Consider the following 23,594-nt stretch of genomic DNA (forward strand, 5'->3'; position numbering starts at 1 on the left):
GGCCCGCCCCGCCCCGGCCGCGCTTCCCGCTCCGCTAGCTCGCTGGTCGCCTTTTGTCTTCCCCTTGAGCGCCGAAGTCACCTCCCCGCCTTGCGCTGGGCGGGGGCAGCATGCGCCCATTTCACAGGTGGGGAAAGGGAGGCCCCCGCGCCTGCGGTGGAGTGCGCGGTGAAGCCGGGCCGCCGCTTCTCCACCCAGGAGTGGCTCAGCCCTCCCCTCCAGCTCCCGCAGCCTGCGTGCGCCCCAGGAGCCCGAGGAGCTCTCAGCTCGCCCCCAGGCCCCTGTAGAGGCGCCCCTCCCAATGCAGTCCCCATGGCTCCCTGATCCCCTTCTCTAGCGGTGGAGCAGGGCTCGCCCCCAGGCTGAGCCGGGCCTCCCAGGCCAGGCGGCTATTTTCAGGAGACCCAGAACTTGCACCCTGCGCTCGGGCCCCTGGGTGTGTGCTCTCGGTAAGAAAGCGCGAACCTTCCTGACCCCTGGTCCTGCCTGGCCCAAGCGGCAGGCATCGGGATGACCCGGCAGGGCAGGCAGTACTACGGCCATCGGTCCTGGTCCTTGCAGTGGCCACCCCAGGGCTCAGAGGCGCCGCCGGGCCCCTCGAGGCCGTGCCCGTGGTAGTGTGGACGGGTTGTCGGAGCGTCCCGCTGGATCCCACCGCATCTCGTCTTATCACCAGCATCCCGCAAACACGGGCCTGATCACGAAAGGCCCGGGGCTCACACCCAGTTTCCAGGCCTCTCCACAATGCCGCTCCCTGCGGGGGACTTCAGCTACCCTGCTTGTTCTTTCTCACTCAGCGCTGGGCACATGATAAATGTTCAATACATACTTGATGAGTGAACGCAGTCGTTATTCAGTGGGTTCGAGCTGGGGCTCCAAAATAGATCTATGTAACGAGCTCCCCCAGCAGGCAAGTTTAGGGAACAGCAGCCTGAATTGTCAGCCCTCCAGCCCAGGAGAGGAGGGGGCCTGAAGCCCCTGGGTGCTCCCCCCACCACCTCTCCCCGTGTGAATCTTGGCTCCACACTTGTAAGCTGAGGGATAGTGGTAAAACTACTAAACCTCTCTGAAACCCAGGGTCCACTTAGGGCTATTGAGGGAATTAAATGAGGAGATCCACGCCAGGCCCTCACTGCAAATTTCCTTCACGTCCAAGGAAGAACTCCCCCATCCCCAAAATGTGGTGTTTTATATGTGGTAGTTTATTTTTCAGGCCTTAATTTTAGCCTTCTTTATATTTGAAAAAACATCCTCAAATATAAAAAGCATTTTCATGAATCTTCTCTCATTCGATTCCCACAATCCAGTGAAATGGGACTGTTGTCCCCATTTTACAGATGAGTAAACCGAGGCTCAAAGAGGTAAAGTGGCTTTTCACAGCACACAGCTGGCAGTGATGGGGTGGCAGACCCCAGAGCCAAGTCTGTTTCTTCCACGCCATGTGGCAAACAGGCAGAGCATGAGAAAGTGGGAGTCAGAGCCCTGAGCCCTGAGTCTACCTCTCCCCCTGGCCAGCTGAGTGACCTTGAGCACATCTCTTCCCTGCAGGCACTTCAGTGACATGATAACAAAAACATTATCCTTATAGATTATCAGAGAAGAGGGAGACAGGGTCGAGACGAGGTCAAGACAGGGGACGAGATAGAGCACAAGTGTTTGCACCTGGCTGACTTGGCAGCAGCCAGGCTCTGGGGCTGGGACCAGGGTGGGGTGGGAGTGGGGGCTGGAGTGAGTGGGCCCCAGGATTGGCTGGGCTCCTGTCCCTTGCTTGGACAGGCCACATAGGCCCCTTTTGATAAGTGCTGTAGGGGAAGAAAAACAATTTTTTCTAGCCTTCATGAGTTTGTAGTTGGGATGGACCATGGTAACAGAAGACAGACTAGCAAGAGAAAAACAGAAGTTTAATAACATGTGTACTTCATGTATACATGGGAGACACTCAGAGAAATGAGTAAATCTCCAAAAACCATGGCTTTGAGTTCAGACTTAAATAGTCTTCAACTGAAACAAAGAAAGAAGGGTGTGGGGAAGGCCAGCTATGGGGAGGTGGACAAGGGGAAGGTTTGCACAGATTGAGGTCAGTGCCTTCTCCATTGATAATTCAGTGCCATCCTCTTCCTGGTGCAAAAATGGAGACACCCTGACAAATGGAGATTTCTTCCATGGATAGAAACTTCTCTTACAAAACGGTAACCTTTGGTTTTGTCAGAGCTTCTCTTGTGTCTGCAGTTTCTCAAAATAACCAGCTCAAAATACTCCTTATGCTGAAGAGGCATGTTTTGGGGTGGCATGTTCTGGTCTCCTGTAGTCATAGTTTGGGGTAACATGTCCTGAGTCCCATCAGTGCTTAGGAATGGAGTAGGCTTGAGGGTCACCAACTCTGCATCTGGGATGGGGCCGGGGTGCAGGGGCATTGCCACAGAGTCGAGTTGACAACCACCACCTGCATGGCAAGCATTGTCAGAGAATGTCAGGGAAAAGATCTGTAAATGGTAAAGTACTACACACCCATTAGGCATCTTTATCCCTAAGCACACATGAAGAAGAAAAAGGAAGAGGAGGAGGATAAGAAGAAGGAGAAGGGAAGGAAGTCAGGAAGAAAAAGAAAGGAAGGAAAAGCCCAAACATCCAAAGCACTTTCCACTGCGTTGATATTTTACAGCTCTCTTTTTCTCTGAAAAAGCACCGTGTCCCTCGTTGGTTTGGAATGCCCTGAAAGGTTCTGAGTGCTGGCAGAAGCCATCCTGCTACTACAGAAGGACTTGCCCCTGGCCCCAGGGAACTGGAGGATGTGATGCCAAGGGCTGGCCTGGGAGGCCTGACAGGGGAGCCCCCTGCCTTGGGGGGCAGAACTGGGCTCTGGAGCCAGACAGACCTGGGCGTGGATGCTGTTCATGTGTCCTTGGGAAGTCAAGCCTCAGTTTCCTCATCTGTAAAAGGGCATGATAATATCAAACTAATAGCCTTCTATGAGGCACAGAGTGGGTGCCCAATAATAGTACCAACTGCTGTTAAAGAAAGTGAGTCCCGGGGAGGCTGAGCTCCCACTCTGGCTCTGCCGCTGCTGCAGGAACCGTCTCATTGAATCCACCATATGGTACTATTGTCAGCCTCATTTTGCTTATGAGGAAACGGGGGTTCAGAGGGGTTAGTACCTTGCTCACAGTCACACAGCTAGTAAGCGTCAGAGCCAAAATTCAAATTGATATCCTTTTGCTTTCAAGAGCCCACTCAGGTTCTCCGTTAAAAGGGGTTTGGAGTAAGGGGTCGTACAAACCCCCATCTTCCAAGACTGGAGGCCTGCAAGCTCCCCTTGTCTTCCCTTACCCGAGTCTGCTGACCTGCAGGCGATTAAACAATCTGGAAGAGCCTGAAGATTTTGCACAGGCTCCGTTCATGCAGGGTGCTAATCACCCCAGCGCCTTCAGCCCCAGTAAGCCTTGCAGATGGCGGGACGCTGTGCACGGAACTGTGGGCCAATGCTGCCATCTCGTGGCACTTCTCTCTCACTGCACACGCTCGCAGGCTGGGGTCGTTCACTGGGACTCTCCCTTCCAGGGTTACTGGGTACCAAGCAGGGCACACGGATCGGAGGTAAGATATCACCCATAACTGCTGACTCATAACTTCTCTGCCCCCGCATCACTAACTCTCATTCAAGTGCCCCACTCTGGCCTCTCCATGCTCGTTTGACAGCTCCCTCTGGGAAAGTTCTGAACGTCCTGGAGACCCCAGCCTTTGCCTCCTCTGTCTCCCCTCCGTCCATCCAGCATCTCTTTCCTTCCATCCTGAGCCAGCTGGGATCCCAGGGCATCACGTCAGTAAGACCTCAGTGGCACCCTAAATCCCCATGTCCCTTACCTTTTCCTTGTAGTCTTTTGTAACGACTGGTAGACAGATATATTTGAGTTTAACTCTACTGTTTTTTTTTCCTATTAGCCCACCTGGTCTATGTTCCCTTTTTCTCCTTCCTTGTCTCTTTTTGGATTGATCAGTTTTAAAAATTATTTCTTTCTCACGTCTATATTTTAAATATTCTCTAGAGATTATATTTAACCATACATGATCTGTTAGGCTCTAATATCAATTAGTACATTTTCCACTTTCTCAAGTACTGCAGTTACCTTTTTAATTCCACTTACCCTGCCTTAAGTTTTGTGTTACTACTTTCTTTTTCTTTCCTTTTTTTTTTTTTTTGTTGAGACAGAGTTTTACTCTGTTGCCCAGGATAGAGTGCAGTGGCATCATCATAGCTCACAGCAACCTCAAACGCCTGGGCTCAAGCAATCCTCCTGCCTCAGCCTCCCGAGTAGCTGGGACTACAGGTATGTGCCGCCACACCTGGCTAATTTTTAAATTTTTTTTGTGGAGACAGAGTCTTGCTCTGTTGCCCAGGCTGGAGTGCAGCGGCTATTCACAGGTTCGATCATTGATCATAGCTCATTGCAGCCTCAAACTCCTGGGCTCAAGCAATCCTCCCGCCTTGGCCTCCCAAGTAGGTGGGACTCCAGGCACCCAGATTAGTATTTCTTTTAATGTCAGTCTGTTAGCAACAAAGTTTCTCAATTCTTGTTGGTCTGCAAATGCCTTTTGAAGGATATTTTCACTAGATCTAGAATTCTAGATTGGTGATTATTTTCTTTTGGCATTTTAAAGATGTCATCTCATTATTTTTTACATTCTGTGGCTTCTGTTAAGAAGCTAGCTATAAATCTTGTCGTTACTCTTTTGAAGGTAAAGTCAGTCCAGGAAAGTCAGTCAGCGCTGGTGCCGGCCTTGCTGCCCTCCCCCTCCCTGAGAGAGAAACAGCCTGAAGGGCACTAGGGCAGAGGCCGGCACCTGCGGCTCTCGCCAGCCTAGGAAGTCCAGGTCCTTCCTGGTCCCAGCCACACTGATTTTCAGCTGCCACTGGGTGGCTCTTTCGTACCATCCTACTGGGCTCTGGCCATTGGAATCTCACGAACAGAACGGAAATAGCAATTACCAACTATTGATCCTTGAGCTTTACCATCAGAGAAATTTTTGTGACCTTTAATCAGCAGTCAACAGAGATTGAGAGATTTTTGCCGTAAATCTGTTCATCTGTACAATGAGTATAATAATCTGTGTTTGCCAGGGATTGTGAAGACTCGTGTACTCACTCGGTAGACCCAGACCCTGTTCTCGTGGCCCTCACAATCTAGTAAGGGAGGTGGGCATCAGGGAGATAACCACACATCGGTGTGTCATTACCCGCAGAGGCGAGTCCTGCGAAGGAAAGACGTATCCATAAATGCGATGAGAGCATATGATAGGCAATCCTGAGAAGGAACACTTAGAGATCTGACAGATGTCCAAGAGAAAACCAGATAAAGGGAGAAGCAAGAGAAATCCGTTGGGAGGGAAGCCTGCACAAAGGCCCTGTGGCAGAAGTGAGTCCCATGAGGAGAGTTCAGCCGCAGGCCATCGTGGCTGGAGTGCAGAGAACAAGAGGAAGAGTGTGCAACAGCACTGCAAAAGGCGCTGCGCCCTGCCAGCCACGTCCTTATCCCAACAGCAAGGGAAGGCCCCCGGCAGCTGTGCAGCCTGTGACATAATCGCATGTATGTTTCAGAGGCTCCATGGCTTCTGTGGAGAATGAACTGGAGGGGCAGGAGTGGATGTGGATGGAACGTTTAGGGTGTTACTACACTGGCCCATTCATCAGCGTGAGAAGGCTGAGCCAAGACCCCTGGAGGCCCCTCCAGGAAGCCCTTGGTGAGCCACAAGTTGAACCTTGGGAAAGATCAAAGGAAGCAAGACATATTTGTCACCAGGGGACAGCTGAAGCTATAGTGCCCTTGAGCCCAAGAGGAAGGAATTTGCCTCTGTGTGGTTGGACTTGTAATTCCAAATCTACTAAGAAAGAACAAATCCCAGACTCAGAAAGCCTTGACTGCTCCTGGCTGAAGAAGACGAGGCAGTCAAAGGCTGGATCCCTGGTCCAGAGGGACTTTGGCTGAAGAGCTAATTTATGAGGGTTCCTAAGATCATAATCTGGGCAAGCTTCATGTGACCGGAAAACCATGTCCCAGAAGGGGTAACAAGGAACCCATTTCCCTTACAAACTGGCTTGTGTTTTCATAATGAACTGTATCTTCCTGGGAAGGTGATTCCATAAGGTTGTGGATTGAGGTACCCACACCCCACAGGGGGTTCATCGCACAGGAGCTGTCAGCGGAGGATGATAGAGGGCCCAAAGGCTCCTGATACAGTCACCATGGCAACCAACCCAGCTCTGGTCCATTTTATTCCCAGACAAAAAACCCAGTTCAGTGAACACTGTAGGGCAGTAGGAGCGGCTAAGATTACCCAGGCTATCTTCTGGCCCCAAGCTATCTACAGGAGAACACCCTGCATTAGGGAAAGTTCTCCACTATGACAAAGCAGAGGATTTGTGAAGCTAAATTCGGATTTCACTGGGCCCATTTAACTTCCAGCATGGGATAGAAAATTGTTCTCCTCCAGGTAGGAGGCCTGAAGTTTCACATGAACTCAGTTTGCAGCGGTAATGGTCATGCCACAATGAACAAGCATCCAGAGTGATGTTCTTCCTCATCTCCTGAGAGGTCGGGAGACTGTAAAATCAGCACCTTCTGATCGCTGACTTGTCAGGTAAGAAAGCAGGTCACATTTTGTAAGTGGAAACATGTCTTGGGATTGGCTTGAGTGTCAACATACAATTCACATATATAGTTTCCTTTTCCCCCCCTGGTAATGGAAACAAACAATGTCTCTGAGAACTGAACTAGGAGAAGCAGCAAGAGTCTTTTCAAGCAAACCTGCAACTCATTTATTCATCTGTTCATTCAATTACGTTTATTGGAATTGCACTCTGTGTCATGAGGCTACAGAGATGACTAAAGCAAGGACTCTGTTCATAGTTCAATAAAGGAGAAGAGCTTCATTTAAAATACATAAAGATTTAAATGTGTTATAGCTGTATATTATGGTACAGTAAATTGCAGTTGGCTGAGGCAAAGCAGATGCTAAATCTTGCCCATGCAATAGTCCAGGACAGGTAGCCCTCCACTATGCTAAAAAGTCTGCCATCTTCAAAATATGGCTGCCATGTCACTGTGGCTGCTCTTCCATAAGAGATTTCATGGGACAGACCTGAAAGTGGCATGCACCCTTCCACTCACATCCACTGGAAAGAATTTAATCACATGGTCATATCTTCCCACAAGGAATATCTAAGAAAAGAAGAACAGCTGGGCACCCATACACTCTGCCATTATCCTACCGCCAAGAAAGAGGGAGGTAACGGAATTTGGAGAAACATTAGCCATCTCTGACAATAACAGACATGTACAAAGTACAAAGTTTTATATAAACACAGAAGACAGAGTAATTAGGAAATACCTATCCTACTCAAAAAGTTTTCAAATACCTATGAGAGAAATATTTAATTTTACTTGTAATTCAATAAATGCCAAATATAACAACAATGAGATACCATGTTCTCCTATCAAGTTGCTAAAAATAAAGAAAAAATAATAATAGTGGACATTTTTGGCAAGTGTTAAAAGAAAGGAGTACTCACTGACAATTGCAGAAAGCACCAACTAGTACAATCTTTCTGGAGGACAATTTGTCAGTATGCATGTAGCAGATTTTTTAAAAAGTCACAATAATAAAGGAAATTAGGTAGATAGTAGTATAACCTTCATTTATCTATATTTTAACGTGACTGCTGAGCCTCTATTTTCACTCAGTAGGAGAAAATTACACCCGCCAATTCAAAGTACCAGTGACTTCCAATTTAAAACTCAACTCTTTGAGGGGAAAATTTATCAAATTCAGGGTTCCCCTCTGCAGGTGGGCTTTATAAACTGGAAACAGATTTTTCCCTAAAGCCTCCAGAAGTAGCATAGCACTGTCAATAACTTGATTTTGGACTTCTGGACTCCATAATTGTCAGAGAATACATTTGTGTTGTCTTACGCCATGGAGTTTGTGGTAGTTTATTACAGCAGTAATTGGAAACCGATACAGATTTTGGGACCCTGGAAGTGGGGTGCTGTGTAACCAACATATAAAAATGTGGAAGGGGCTTCGGAGTTGAGCGATGGGCATAAGATGAAAGAATTTGGAGGAGCATGATAGAAACAAGCTAGCTCTCCTTGAAGAAGTTGTTAGAAGATATTTGGGTACTAAGACTCTGCCAACAAGGGTTCAGCAGGAAGTGAGGAGCATGGTAGAAGAAACATATGTCATCTTAGAGAATACATAAATCCTGAACAGAACGTTTGTAGAGAGGTAAGTATTGCATGTGCTGCTGGTGAGGGCTCAGAAGGAAATGAGAACATCTTATTGGAAACTGGAAGGAAGGAGATTTCCATTACCTAGTGACACAAAGCTTGGCTGAATTGTGTCCTGTGGTTATGTGGTAAGCACAGCTTGTAGGTAATGAACTTGGCTATTTTGCTGAGGAGAATTTCCAAAAATGTATTGAATATGTGGCTTTGTTTCTTCTTGTGTCTTATAGTAAAGTGCAAGAGAAAAGAGAAAAATCGAGGGAAGAACTGTTTAGAAAAAGGAACCAGGACTTGATTATTTGGGAAATTCTTAGCCTGTCTAGATTGCAAACGCCAATTAGGAGATTCACTGTCAGGAAAGCACACTCTGGAGGAAAAGCCAGGAGTGGCCTAGAAAATCTTTTTCTTATGCCTCAGAAAGAACGAAAAGTAACAGTTTTCAATTACACAGAGGATTCTTTGACGAGATTAGGCATGTGAACGGTGGATCCCCCAGCCATGTCTACAACTGGTAGCCTATGACTGTTCCACCATCATGTTTTGGGAGGAGATAACTCGTTTTCTCATTCACAGATGGAGAGGAATTTTGACTCAAGATGGATCATACTTAGTATTTCACTCACACTTGATTTAGTTGGCTTAGATGACAAGATTAGGGACTTTGAGCTGATGATATTTAGATGAGATTTTGGACTATGAGTGGATGCTGTAATGAGTTGAAACTTTGGAGGATGTTGGGATGAGGTGAATGTATTTTGAGTGTGGGATGGACATGAATTTTGGGTGACCATAAGGTGGACTATGGTAGGTTGAATAAGGGTCCCCCAAAGGTGCCCATGTCCTAATCCCCAGAATCTATGAATATATTACCTTATGTAACAAAAGGGACTGTGCAGATGTGATTAAGGATCTCATGATGGAGAGGTTATCCCACAGTATATAGGTGGGCCCAATGTAACCACGTAAGTCCGTATGAAAGGTAGACAGGAAGATCAAAGTTAGAGAAGATGTAAGGATACAACCAGAAGTTGCAGTGATGTGCTACAAGCCAACGAATGCATGTGACCTCTAGAAACCAGGAAAGGCAAGAAAACTGGTTCTTTCCTAAAGTTCAAAAAGAACACAGTCCTGTCAATATTTGATTTTAGACCTCTGATTTCCAGAACTATAAAAGAATAAATTTGTGTTGTTTTAAGCCACTATGTTCGTGATTTTAAGCCATGAAGTTGTAGCAAAAATTTGTTACAGCAACAATAGAAAACTCATACACCCTCCTTCCTCTTTCTGTTCTATTTTTCTGCAATGCCCTAAGTTCCTACAGCCTTGGTGTGGGAGTCAGGGGTGAAGGAATGATATTTTTCCTGCACCTGGATCTTGCTCTGTACTGCCCACCATGGGCAACATAGACCATTTGGCCACATCTGGTTATTGGTTTCAGTCCTGCTATGCCCACTGCTTGTCCCCATCATGATTTCATCCCCAGGACTGCTGAATATGCCTGTCCCAGGTCCATGCCCCATTCCATATGGGAATGGAACACAACACAGGTGGAAAATGTGGCTAAGAAAATAATTTAAAACATGCACAGACATCTAATTATAAAGATAATCATCACAATGTTGTTTGTCATTGCCAAGGGAAAAAAAAGATGGGAAATCATTAAATGTCCCCTAAATGGGGATGGGGGGAGGGAGGCAAGGGGAAGAATAGCAGACAAGGGAGAAGGGTGGGCCTGTGGCATCAGAGAATGGAGGCCCCCAAGGAAAGGGGCTGTGTGTCTTCAGCAGCTTCATTAGGGTGTGGTTATGGCTCAGTCCTTTGGCACCTTCGTTTCTTCTCCTTCTCTGCTCCCTGCAACTTGCCCAAAGATGGTCACAGCTTGGCCAATGTCATAGAGCTGCCACCAAGATGATGGGATTCCTGACCCAGGGCAGGGCAGAGCAAGCAGGTCTACAGGGTCTGACGGCCCTGCATTGGGAGTGCCCAGATCTCAAGAATCATGGTGGGCAGAGCTGATGGGCAGACAAAGAAGTTAATCAGAGTGGCAGCATAGCTAAAATGATCAGACATGGCCTGGGGACAAGGAGATCTGTGCTCCTCCGACACTTTGCCACACCTCATGTGATCGTTTGAGGGGCATAAGTTTAATTGATGCCTCAGTTTCTTCACCAGAAAAATGAGAATAATACATTCTTTTCCCCATTTACCTTGGGAGCTTGCATAAAGAATCATTTGTGTGTAATTAAGGAAATGTTTTTTAATAGTAAATGAGTGTTAATACTTGTGTTTTGTTAAGTGCTTATGTGGCAAGGCAGGGAAAGTGACATTGAGGGGAGCATTTGGCCTAATTTTATTTAAAAAGCATTTTCTTAGCACTTTGCACGCACAAGAAAGAGACAAGCTTGCATGCACAAAGCAACTTGAGATCGGCACAGCGTAACTGACTCAGACTGTTTTGGTCCTTTAAATAGCTACTGAGCCCATTCACTTGCTGGTTGCTTTGCATAGATTATCCCATTTTGAGGCTTACAACAATTACCTTTTCATTAGAGGTGTCAGGATTATCCACCGGTCACAGGTGAGAAGACAGAGGTTACACCACATGTCGTAGTCACACAGCTAGTAAGTGCTAGAGGCTGACTCTGAATCCAGGTCATTCTAACTTCAGTCCAAGCCCTTTCCTTTGTCAACAGAGCTGTACCCTAGCACAGTGACCCATGAGACAGACTGATCTGCTATAGGAATTTGGAGCCAGGAGTAAGTAGTGTGTGCTAATGTGGCCAGGGAGGCGCTCCCAGAAGAGCCTGAGCCAGACCTGTCAGATCTGAATCTGCAGAGGTGGGGACAGACACTGGTGCCACAAAGGGGCACAAGGCAGGAAGGCAGGCTTGATGGCATTTACGGGTTATGCTATGTAATGACAACTGGCCAGACCACAGCAGTGGCCCAAAGGGCTTCACTGGATCTGGTGAGGAAGGCTGGCACCCTCGGGGTATTCGTAACTCTTTGAGGGGATGTCAGGATAAGCAGGACTCGTGCCACCTGCTGGGGACCTATGCTAGAGGTGCTGACTTGGGGAAAAAGTCTGTAGGAGACCATGCCACTTGAGCAACTGTGAACACGTGAGCATCGAGCTTCCTTCTGAGGGACTCTCTGGTCCTTTCACTCTTTTCCCAGCTCAACCAAACAAGTCACTCAACCTCCTGGGCATTATTCAAATCTTTGTAAAGGAGACTTGGAGCCCGTAGATGCCTAAGAACAACCAGCAGGCCTGCTGATCTCACGAGGTTTCTCGAAGCTCTTGAGGGCTCAGTTCCCATAGTGGAGACAGAGGTGATTGATCTGGACACACAACGCAGCGAGGCCCGGCCACAGCCTGGAGGGTTCAGCTTGACCCCTTAGATAGGAAAGAGCATAAGCTGATGTTGATGAGGAGTAATGGGGGTAAAAGTGGGATTTTAGGAAGCCTGAACTGTGAGTAAACAAGGTAGGAAAGAGGGAAAACTGAAGACATGGAGAACAGAAGGAAAGCATTGGCTCAAGAGGATACGCGGAGTGAGTGGCTTGGATGGGAAGTAGGAGCCATGTCACCGACATCTCCAAACATTAGACATGTGAGGAATTACTCAAAAGGCTGCACTTTGACCTCTTAACATCACCCAGTAGTGTGCTGTGATCACAAGGCTTACAGATATAAGAACCTGACTATAGATTTTCCATTCTTCCCTTTTATTTAACTATATATTAAATTAAACAGCTAAATATAGCACATATTAATGGCACAAATGATCATTGACGAGGATGTTTAAGAAATCAGCTCCAATGTCTTCCAACGCATTTCTGGGCTATTTTTGCCATTGACTAGAGCAGAACCTGCCCCTTTGCACTCAGAGACCCAGATATGCCCAACAGAGATCGAGGGGCCCGCAGGACAGGCAGCAAGTCAGAACATGGGCAGTCAGACAGAAGAAAGTGCAGACAATAAGAGCATAAAGAGTATTTTTGGCCTAACCTGAGGGTTTTTACATACTTCTTATTGGGGTGGACCAACCCAGGGTCTGAGCAGCACAGAGTCCTCACGTAAAACCAGGGACGTGGGGTTGCACCTGAGGAAGGAGTAATGAGGCCATATCTGTAGAGGAAGTATTGTCACAGCCCCTTTCTAATTTACCCTATATTTTATTATGACATTAAGTTTCATCAAGGAATGGGTGACATTGCTGAGGATTCAGAGCAACATGCATCAGAAGCCCCTCCTAGCCAGGTCCTGCCATTGCTCAGAGCGTCTTTGCACCCAGTCTCCTTCCTTAGCATGAGAAGGCACCACTGGAAGGACAGAAAAGTGTCTCCTCTCTGGTTTCCTCTTACTTTTCTTCTCTTTTTTCATTTGGCAGAAGCGTGAAAGAAGAAAAATCACCATGCCACTAAGTGTGAACATTCCTAACTGCATACTGTCCTTCAATGAAAGGAGCTTTCTTTCTCTCAACTCCTAGAGACAGCTTCCCTCTGGTTAGGTATTTCCAGCAGGAGCTGCTGGCTAGGTGTTATGTGAAACTTACATCTGTTGCTACCCAAACAACCTGCACATTTTAAGCTGTTTCTAACATAAAAATGTTCCAGGAAGTCTTTTGTAAAGCATCTCTCTCTCTCTCACCATGGAATGTTTTATCCCACTATGTAAACATGGATTTTGCAGTAAAAATGTAAATATGTCCTCTCAGAGACACATACGTTAGAAACAGCTGAAAGTGTGCAGTTTGCTTATGTGGCAAAGGATGTATGCAAGAAAGAGCAGGGGGATGTCCCAGGGACCAGGCGGCAGAGCTCTGGGAGCATGCACTCGCTGGGAGCACCTCTCCCCGAAGGTGGACAGAAAAGTGTTCACGACGCTTGAGCATGGCTTGAGAAGAGAGCCCTGGGGTGGAGAGAATGGTCTGGGTGAGGCGGTAGCTGCTCTCTCAACTCAAGCTGATACAGCCACTGCTTATAAGGTGTCCAGAATTTGGAGAAAGGCAAAGCGTGGGGCCCTGGGTAGTGGCTGCAGCACATGAGTGTCAACCAAGCCAAATGTCCTCTGCAGCAGCACTCACTGTCCAGGAGGAGAGCAAAGGGAGCTGTGGCCTCATGAAGGAGGCTGGGAAGGGGCTTTCAGAGGCTATAAAAGAGGGTGAGCAGCCTTGAAGGAAAACAGCCACAATTCTCCAGGAAGGCCCAGATCGCCAGAGTGGGGGAAATCATTTGAGCAAGGGCAAGAAGGGGTACAAACTTACAAACAGCCAAAACCTCACAAGAGACATGGACTTGGGTTTAAGACCCAACTCCCCTGCCAAGTCGCTCTTAACATCAAGCAGGTCACTTAGCATCTCCGAGCCAGTGTCCACATCTGTGTGACCATGCGAGGAATGATGGAGGTGATTCACAGACAGCACCTGGTGCCGCACCTGGCACGTAAGTGCTCAGTAGCATTTGCTGGTTTTGTCCTCATGGCCATATCATCACCACATTTGTTATTATTATTAGAGAGGATGGCCATGTCTCATTCCTGCTGGAGCCCCAGTGCGGAGTGACGACCCTGGCATCCAGAATTCTTTCAGTGAATGCATGAAATGATTGGAGGCAGAGCCAGCTTCACGGGCAGGCAACGTACGGAGTCACTTGGTACCCTGCGTTTAGAAGGGCCCACACTTGGTTTAATGCTCTTCTGTGGCTGTCTTGAAATTCTTAATAATTTTTGTACAGGGCCTCTCAAATGATGTAGCTGGCCCTGAGTGAGGATAAGGATACAAGAAAGATGTAAGGAGGAAATGAAAGCAGAAATAATCTGGTGAGGTGAGAAATCTGTAGAGAGGCTATTAAGAATTGTAGTGAAGCAAGTATTTCCTCTCTGGAATAGAGAGGTCTTCAGCGGAAGCAGCACTTGTTCATATCCTGAGTTTTCCTTAGTCCACATATTTGGCAACCTATTAAAGGGACATGAAGCATTTACCCAAAAATGTCTGGGACCTCATTTGTTCTTGATCAACAATTTTTCTAAAGTTTACATGTCTTAACTCTAAGAGAACAAAGTAATAGGGAAGAAAAGTCAGTTCAGTCCCAACATTGTCTGGATGTGGCTCTTGGTTTGGCTTTGTATTCCGCAGGTTAAGAAATGGCAAGCATAATACATACGATCCCACAGTCATGAGTCAATGCTTTAAAGCTGTTTTTTTTCTGTCAAAACACGTGACCCTAGACCTTCACAGTCTATGCATTGCCAGGCAGAGTTCTATAGCACTGCTGAGACCAGCGGCTCCAGTCCACATGGTCCTTTTTTTTTTTTTTTTTTTTTTGAGACAGAGTCTCACTCTCTTGCCTGGGCTAGAGTGAGTGCTGTGGCATCAGCCTAGCTCACAGCAACCTCAAACTCCTGGGCTCAAGCAATCCTCCTGCCTCAGCCTCCCGAGTAGCTGGGACTACAGGCATGCGCCACCATGCCTGGCTAATATTTTTCTATATATATATTTTAGCTGTCCATATAATTTCTTTCTATTTTTAGTAGAGACGGGGTCTCACTCTTGTTCAGGCTGGTCTTGAACTCCTGAGCTCAAGCAATCCTCCCGCCTTGGCCTCCCAGAGTGCTAGGATTACAGGTGTGAGCCACCGCGCCTGGCCCTACACGGTCCCTTTCTTGCTGGTGTTAACGGTGGTAACGTCACAAACCAGTCACCTCTGGCTTTACAGTTCTGCATGTCACGCTGTACTACAAGCTATTGCTAGAATGAACTATGCTTTGCTTTTTACAATGACGTCGATGGCCTTTTAAAACACAGGACATTGAAGCTGCTTTAGAACAGTCCCTTTGTTTGAACATGGCTGGTGTTAGCCTTCATGTACTGTCTGGGTCTTCACATGGTTCATTCACTCAACTGTGGCCATTCCTGTGCCGGGCACAGAGGACCCAGAGATGAGGGTGACAGTGCTTCTGTTGTCTCATAGCTCATGAATGAGCTGGGACAACCCATAAGTATCCAGGTTCCAGATGACAGAGAGTCCAAGACCCTAACCCAAGTAGCGGGTACAATAAGACTCCCCAGACAAAGGGACAACTGAATGGAGTTGTAAAAAACAAGCAGTGGGGAAGGGAGTTCCAGGGAAAATCTTGCAGAATGCAAGGTATAACCTTGGAGGATGTGGCCCATTTTTGGAGATTTAAATGCTCTCCTTGGTGCTTCTGGTGTGTGGGGAGAAAGAGGAAAGGGCAGGGTGGACCAGACAGGATCTGCTGGGCCAGGCTAAGTCTGCTTTTTATCCCAAGAGCAGAAAAAAACCCATTAAAGTATTTTGTTTGTTTTTAACCAGAGAAGTGTCCTGATCAGATTCATGAGGCACAGAGACACACTCCCTCTGGGGTAGAGTATGGGGAGTGAGTAGGTGGGAGCTCTGGTGTCTGTCAAGTCAGCTTTTGTTTGTTAAGCAGGTCAGAGGGGATTTGAGCCTGCCTGCTACAGGTGGAGCGAGGAATGTGGGGACCAGCTAGGTGTTTGCAGGAGGTTTTTAGGAAGATTGCTCAGCTTGGTGGGATATAACCAACTCCTACTGGGGAATTACGCCACTCTTGGCTCGATGTTTGGACGGTGGCTGTTACGCAGCCTGGAAATTCTGAGTCCCAGCCTTTGAAAGCCACACTTAGTAAACACGCTGCAGTTCTGTATGGTTTTTACTAGACCTTGCTCATATAAAAAAGGAATAATGTCATGTGTCCCTTCCATTTATCGCAGTTTGTACACTGTGAACACAATGGGAGCTCAGCAAAGTAACAGCAGCCTCCATTCACTGGGGTGTCACTACATCTAGACACCTCTTAATCAGGCCGTGACCTGTGTCCTCTTGAATCTTCCCCTCAGCACAAAGTAGGTATGAGCTCCCCACACTACAGGAAGACACAGAGGCGCTGGAGGTTTGATAATGTGCCAGAATCACACATCTTGTGATGTCCACGGAAAAGAAGTTAGGGCCTGGAGCCACGCCCAAGAAGCCTTGAGCAAGTGGACTCGCTGTGGTTGCTCACAGTTTGGTTTTATACATTTCAGGGAGACAGGGGTTGCAGGTAAAGTCATAAATCAATACATGGGAGACGTACATTGGTTTGGCCCAAAAAGATGGGCCATTTTCAAGGGGGAGGGGACTTACACGTTCTAGGTGGGTTTAAAGGTTCTTTGACTCTTAATTGGTTAAAGACATGAAGCTTTGTCAAAAGGCTTGGAATGTTTGCAGCTAAGGAGCTCTGTCAATCAGAGACAAGCCACCAGACATACATTTGTTGTGTAAATTGAGGACCTGCAGCTTTGTCTGGGGTACCCTTAGGCCTGTTAATGGGTTACAGAGGATGTCTCCAAGAAGGGAGGAGGGCACGATGAGGCATGTCTGACCTCTCTCCTCATGGCAGACAATTTAGTTTTAGGATATCCCTTGGCCAAGAGGGGGTCCACTCAGCCGGTGAGGGGGAGCCTTAAGCTTTTATTTCAGTTCACAGTGAGAAGCAGGGTTGCCATGCCCCAGGTCTCTAGGCCTTGCAGGCTCCTGATCTACACTAGGGACAAGTCACCAGCTCCAAAGGTACCCCAGCCCCGAGGCTGCGATGTCCGAAGCAAGTGCAGTGGTGCCACAAGCAAGACCCCATAGTTTCACATGCCCCGGGCACACACGCGACCCAGAGTGCACATGCTCCACGGCGGGGGGTGGGGACATCCTTGTAGGCCAGGGCCACTGTGCTCCTGTGGGACCTCATTTGAAAGGGGCGGGGCCAATCAGCCTGGGAAAACGGTCAGGAACTGCAGGGGCGGAGCCAGTGTCTGATTGACAGGCGAGAGGAGGAAGGCCAGACGAAGGAACCCGCCACCTTCAGTTAAACTGTCATGGCCCCTGGGATTTTTAACAGATATTGCCTGTCAGGTTCTCAACAGGCTCGGCTCGGCCCAGCGCTCTCAAAACTGATCTTTCCTGGCCGTCTGTACAACGCTTTCCTGGGCTCTATCCTCCGTCTTCTGCACACTTCTCCACAAGACCTTGGTGAGCACTATTACCATGTCCATTTTACAGGTGCGGCAACTGAGGCTTAGAGGTACGAACCTCAGCAAGGACACAGCGGGGATCCCAATCTTGGCACCTGACCCTACACCCATCCTGTCAAGGGCTCTGCAGTTCTACTGCCCCGTAGACCTGGGCATCAGGGCGGAGCAGGGTCCTGTAAAGAGACCGGGATGAATGCAGTTGAGCAGGTTGCTGGTGGAAGTGTCATAGGAGCGGACATAAATAGTAATAAATAGCTGGTTGGGTCCCACACAGTGTGACAGCCCAGAGGATGCAGATGGGAGGGGAGCCAGGAGAGACGAAGGTGAGAACCTGGGTGTTATGGGCCAGGCTGTCCCCCAGCTGGCGGATCCTGGCAGCCCTGCAGTATGATGTGGCTTTGGGCTGCCAGCAGGCGCAGAAAAGCTGTTCTCTTGGGGCTGTGGTGTTTTCCAGATGTGAAGTTCAGCATTTTAGGAGCACAGCAGTATTATAGTACCTAGGAGACAGCTGCCTCTGTCTGCTAGGGCTAGGGCTGCGATGACAAAATACCACAGACAAGGTGGCTGATTTATTTTCTCACAGCCCGGGAGGCTGAGAAGTCTGAGATCAGTGTGGGGGCAGATGTGGTTCCTGGCCAGGCCTCTTTCTGGCTTGCAGACGGCCGCCTTCTATCTGCGTCCTCCCATGGTGGACCGAGGTCTCTCTCTCCCTCCTTATAAAGCCACCAATTCTGTTGGATGATGACGGCACACCTAGGACCCCATTTAACTTTAATTGCCTCCTTAAAAGCCTTATCTCCACATAGAGTCACACTGGGGGTTAGGCCTTCAACACATGAATTTGGGGAGACACAATTCATTCCATAACAACAGTTCATACTCAGTATGTGACAAGTGATAATGGAGGACTGAAGAAATTGAGCAGTTTGAGAACTCGCATGTACCTGAAGTCCTTTCACAAATCTTACCTGGTTTAATGGGCATGAGACTCGCTGTGCTGGTGTGCGCCTTAGCCGTGGGGGGACATTCTGAGGAGAACTTGCGTGGGAGCTCATGGTTGTCCTCCGATACCCACCACGAGGAGGTCTGAGAAAGTTCCACCACGTGTCCTTGGTGGGGCTTAGTGAATCCATTATCCTCAGGTTGCCCTAAACATTTCTTGAACTGTGATGTAGCTGGTGCAGCTTCTGGAATAATGAGATCCCTAATGACCACCCCCAGGGAAGCGAAAGAATAATGACTTTTATTTTGTATTGTTTCATGTTGTCCTTCTAGAGTGTGGTGACCAAGTCTGTCTTTTTCATCCTACTTGCCCTGGTGGGAGGAAGAGTGATGCAGTATGAAGCTCAAAGCCTTCAGGGTCTGGCCGATATGCTTCCATTTCTGGGTTCATTCACCTATCGAGTGACCTTGGGCAAGTCACTGAACTTTTTCTGAATCTGTTTCTTCACGTATAAAATAAAGCTAAGAAAAATACTGACCAATAGTGTAGTCATGAGGTTATATGAAAACAATCTGAAATCATTAAAGAATGGTCCCTTGGACTAGTTATTCAAGTCATGAGACCCCCTCTACCCACCCTTCCTGAGAATAGAGCCGTCTGCTGACAGGCCCATATCTGACTGGCTAGTCATTCATTCATCAGAGTGTTATCTTGAATGCCTGCAAGGAGCTGCAACTCCTAGTGCTGAGTCCTGGGGCCAGGGAAGAACAAGACAAACAAGGGGTTCCTCCCTTTATGTAGTTTGTGTTCCTGGAGGAGACCAAGAAATAAAATGGATTCGGACAGTGCTAAGAATGAAAGAAATTAAATACAGGGTAATGTGCTAAGAGAGTTACAGAAAGCTGGGGTGTGTGTGTGTGTGGGGGGGGTGTTGGAACACTGTGTCGGTGGCCAGATAGAGGGGCAGGCTTCTCTGAGGAGGTGAGCTGAGTCCTAAACATGGAGGACCCATCAGTCTCCAGGCAGGGGGAGCAGCAAGCGCAAGGCCCAGCTGATTGGGTTAGGCTGGGTGCCCGACCACACAGTCTGTAGGCTGACCGGTGCTCTGACTTTTCCCTTGGGATTTAGAGGTAGGAAACAGGACAGGAATTTTCACTTGGCAGTGGGAGCTGAAGGTAAAAGGTAGAGGGATGAAAGTTTGGGATAATCAGAAACTCTGTCTTCCTCTGCCTGGTTTCTTTCACTTAACAGAATGCCCTCCAGGGCTATCCATGTTGTCACAGTGACAGGATGTCCTTCTGGTGAAAGGCTGAATAGTGTCCCACTGTGTGTGTGCCCCGTTGTCATCACCCATTCATTGTGGATGGAACGTGGATGGATTCCGTGCCTTGGCTCCTGTGCATAAGGCTGTGATGCCAAAGGAGAGAAAGCTTCCACCATCTGTCCACTGAGTGTGATGTCAGCTTTGCCCTGTCACGTGTGCTCTTAGTGTGTTCTGGCACATTCCCTCTGTACCTAATTGTTGAGAGTTTTTATCGTGAAAGGATGTTGAATTTTGTCAGATAATTTTTCTGCATCACTCAAGATAATCACATGGCTCTTTTCCTTCATTCTCTTAACGTGCTCTGTCATATTCATGAATCTGTGTGTGTAGAACATCCCTGTTGATCATGGTGAATGATGATTTTAATGTGCTGTTGAATTTGGCTGGCTGCGTCTTGCTCAGAATTTTTGCATGTATGTTCATCAGGGATATTGGCATATAATTGGATTTTCTCGTAGTGTCCTTGTCTGGTTTGGGCATAATGGCAATGCTGGCCTTGTAAAAGGAGTTTCCTCAATTGTATTCATTTTGGGGAAGAGTTTGAGCAGTGTTCTTATTAGTTCTTTAAATGTTTGGTAGAATTTGGCAGTGAAGCCATCAGGTCCTGGGCTTTTCTTCCCTGGGGGACTTTTTACTACTGATTCAACCTCCTTGCTTATTATTGGTCTATGCTGTCTGCTCCATGCTTCAAGGTGCCATTCAAACATCACCGCTTCTGACATCTGAAGCTTCCTTAAATCCCTGCAGGCAGAACTAATCACAGTTTCTCCGCTTCTTCTAGTGGCCCCTTCCCCATAGCTAGAAAGAAGCTCTGAGACAAGAACAGTGACTTATCCATCTCCACTTCCCCAGCCGTTTTGAGAGCAGCTACTCAATAAACGTGGGCTGCACTCACTCAGGCTCAGCAAACGTTCTGTGTAAAAGGCCAGATAGGAAATGCTTTAGGCTCTGCCAGCCATAGGGTTTCCGTGGCAGCCGCTGCTCTGCTGCCGTAGCTCAGAGGCAGCCTTGGACAACACGCAAACTGTGTGTGAATGCATGGACGTGGCTGAGTGCCAGTGAACGCTTATTTACAAACACGCTTCAGCATGATCTACTCAATAAATACTGAATGCACAAACTAGACACGCTTCCTTCTCACCCCCCAATCACCTTGCAGATGCAGAGCGGCCTCACTGGTGTGAACGTCAAAGTCATTGACCATCCGGTTCACGAGTGCAACAGCCTCTCAAGTTCTGAGTGTTGCAGGGGACAGAAGAGGTGGCCAGTGGTCTCCAGAGCTTTCTCTGCCACCTGTGTCCAAAGAGATGCAATGATTTTGCCTGAGTTTGTCCTTCATCTTGGTATCCCCAGGGCCTGGCACAGTGCCTGGCAGGCAGAGGGTGCCCAGCAAATGCAAATGACAGAACACCATCATTACCCAGTAAGTGAATGGACAGCGCAGTGTTTTCTGATTGTCCTCTTTTCTGGTCAACACGAAGACACGAAGAGGTGGCTGAAGAGCGAACCCTACCCCCCCGCCCCCGCTCTGGAAGAGTCTGGTGAGTGAGCCTTTCACAAGCAAGTGGATAGACATTGCCCCTCGCCACCTTGGGCTCCAGCCTCTGCCGTTCAGCCCATCTACCCAACGCCAGCTACCTCCCGCTCCCACCTGGCTTTTGCTGGCCAGGGGCTGATGGCAGAAGAAAACCTGGAGGGTTTTATCAGCCTTGGTGGCCACTTTGATGAACGCTCTGGTCATCGCTCCCTCCTGCAGAGAGGCATCGTCCAGGACGGCCTGGGCACTGGTGGCCAGTCCATGGAGCACTGTGAGGGGAGCAGGGCGTTGGAGCTTCCGTCACCCTTCCCTCCCCACAGAGGAAACAGACACACAGACATGTGCACACAGTCCCCCCTCCTGACCCCAAGAGGGCCCCTGGGGCCCTGTGCTGGCAACACTGCCCAGTCACCATCTCCCCAGCTATCCTCCCCGTGATGGCACCTGGTCCACCCAGAGGGGCAAGGGAACGGGTGAGGCTGCCAACACTGCCGGCATCCCAATCAAGGTGGGTCCTGGCCCAAACCAGGCAATGGAGCACACCATCTGCAGATACCCTGGCCTGCTCCCAGCCACCTCCCACCCCTTCCCTGATCCACATTCAGAGACCCCGTCTTTTCCTGCCCTTCTTTGCACCCTCCCTGATTCCCACAGAGCTTTCCCCAGAATCCTGACCCTCACCCTGACACAGCAACAGCATGTCCTTCTCCTCGTTGGTCTTCCTCAGCAGGCTCAGGATACGGGCCCACATGCCATGCCAGTAGTTCTCTATGGCTCGGAGGAAGACAGCAGGAATGATACCCCCGTCCTAGGGACGGGAGCCTTCCAGCCATGCTGTAGTGTAGGAGGCCTTACTGATTAGGGGCCATGAGGCCTGGCTTCTGACCCTAGCTTTGCCTGCAAAGAGTCCGGGTAACCTGGAGCAAGGTACGTCATTGACCTGAATTCCAGTTTCTGCAGCTATGGAAGGGGACTGCAGTCCTGACCTGGCTGCCTCTGGGAAGGAGTGCTGGGAGGGTAAAGCCCATGTCGATGTGAGCACAGCACACAAAGCCAGGGGCTGCCACGACCTGCACACACACCCTCTTTCAGGAACACTTGAAGGACCAAAGACATGTGCTGTCTGAGCTCGACGTGAGAGCATTTGTCATGATTAGATCAGGAGTCATATTTCCAGCCTCTGTTGCTGTGTCCTCTGGGCTTGTCTTGTACCCCAACATTTGAGCCTTGTCCTTTGGAACCTGCTGCCCAGAAGGCCGGCTGACTCCCCAGCCTCTCTTTGGCCCCAGCTCCAAGTGGTCAACAAAGGGCAGGGACTGTGATTGCCCCATGACTTGATTTGTCTTTGATTGAGGGACAGGAGTGGAATGGGTCAGAGAACCACTGCTGTCACAAGGTGCCACAGGGACAACATGGAGGACGAAGATTGTGTGGTGATTCCCTACCTGCTCCTGCTATACAATTGTTCTTCCAAGCCTCTCATCCGATCCACAGCCCCAGTGTTCCCTAAGCAATGTCCCCTCACTGCCGCCTTTGCCCCTCCCACCTCTGTGGAATGGGGCTTTCTGTTCCGCCTTCTCACTCATCTCTCATCTCTGTTCCTCGGGTTTCTCCCCAGCCCCATTCTCTCATACCCTAATACTCTTTCTTCTGAGCCATGCCTGGTGCCCAGGAACTCCTCCTCAGTTCCCATCAGCCCACACGGATCCTGGATTGTCAGCCTCCTCCCCAACACACCCCTGTGGGGGCCCAAGTGGAGCTGTCCCATGAGAAGAATTAGGAGAATCAAGACTCCGTACAGTGACCCCTCTCCTGCTGCCCCATCCCCTTCTCACACAAACTCTCCCATCACAGGGTCCAGACCTGGGCACAGACTGAGTTGCTCCAGTGCCAGCAGGAGGTTCCTTGGGGGCATTCTGTCGGCCTTGATGTCAGAGGACAGTATATGGATGATGATTTCTATGCTGTGCTACCCTAGAGCGAGGAGGAGTGATGTACATGCGTCCTCCAGTTCTCCCTCTGGGCTCTGGAAAGAGAAGGACTAGCTGTTCCAGGTTCATCCCCAAGATGAGTCCCCAGGCTTCTGAGAATCAGCTTTCATCAATAAGTGATTCTCTTCTCTCAAGAAGGCAGGAGCTCACTCACCTCTACCCCACCCATCCAACATTCACCTTCCCGGTGCTGGAGGGCAAGAGCTTCCTTGAGTGTGCAAGGGGACGAGAAGACAAGAAGGGACAAGTTCTCAGCCTGCAATATCTCTGGCTTGTGTGTTGGGGTGAGGGTGGGTGGGGACTGGCGGTTCCAAAGCACAGAGTGTCCCCTGTAGCTGCGAGTGAACCATCAGGAGGGGGATGGAAGTGGTGGAAGAAACTTTTGAAAGTCTCTGGGAGGTCAGAGGTCTAGGTCACAAGACAACTGTGCCAAGGGAAGGCAGGTTAACTGGAAGGAGGATACCTCCTAG

The 23,594-nt window shown here is 48.8% G+C and overlaps 1 long non-coding RNA gene across 2 annotated transcripts; it reads right to left on the reverse strand.

The window, feature by feature from the left end:
• Window positions 1–1,895: 1,895 nt before the first annotated feature.
• Window positions 1,896–23,086, reverse strand: LOC123649706. 2 transcript variants are annotated; one of them, XR_006739123.1, is made up of 3 exons: window positions 22,997–23,086; window positions 20,749–20,889; window positions 1,896–2,443 (listed from the first exon to the last, which is right to left on the reverse strand). It is a non-coding gene; the product is annotated as an uncharacterized LOC123649706 (long non-coding RNA). The 2 variants fall into 2 exon arrangements; XR_006739124.1 differs by lacking the exons at window positions 1,896–2,443; window positions 22,997–23,086 and adding exons at window positions 21,248–21,402; window positions 21,815–21,856 and having other exon boundaries at window positions 20,859–20,889.
• Between the last annotated feature and the right edge of the window lie 508 nt (window positions 23,087–23,594).

Source organism: Lemur catta, chromosome 14 (assembly GCF_020740605.2).
Source record: "Lemur catta isolate mLemCat1 chromosome 14, mLemCat1.pri, whole genome shotgun sequence".
Classification (NCBI taxonomy): domain Eukaryota; kingdom Metazoa; phylum Chordata; class Mammalia; order Primates; family Lemuridae; genus Lemur; species Lemur catta.